The sequence below is a fragment of the Penaeus monodon genome, chromosome 21 (assembly GCF_015228065.2).
Source record: "Penaeus monodon isolate SGIC_2016 chromosome 21, NSTDA_Pmon_1, whole genome shotgun sequence".
In the NCBI taxonomy this organism is placed as follows: domain Eukaryota; kingdom Metazoa; phylum Arthropoda; class Malacostraca; order Decapoda; family Penaeidae; genus Penaeus; species Penaeus monodon.
Genome location: NC_051406.1, coordinates 18,076,447 through 18,076,651, shown reverse-complemented (window position 1 = coordinate 18,076,651; position 205 = coordinate 18,076,447).

The window sequence follows — 205 nt, the reverse complement described above, 5'->3', positions numbered from 1 at the left end:
GAAGATAGAAAAGATAGAAAGATAGATAATAATTTGATATAGAAATTTTTGAATGTGTATTTACATGAAAACAAAAGATAGCATCTTTAAAACCCGACAACCCGTGGTTTTTCTGATGTGTTAAATTTAAATTGAAACATGAAAAATGACGTATTTAAACTTCGGGTTAAAAAACATCTATTAATTTTTTTTTGCTTCCCTAACA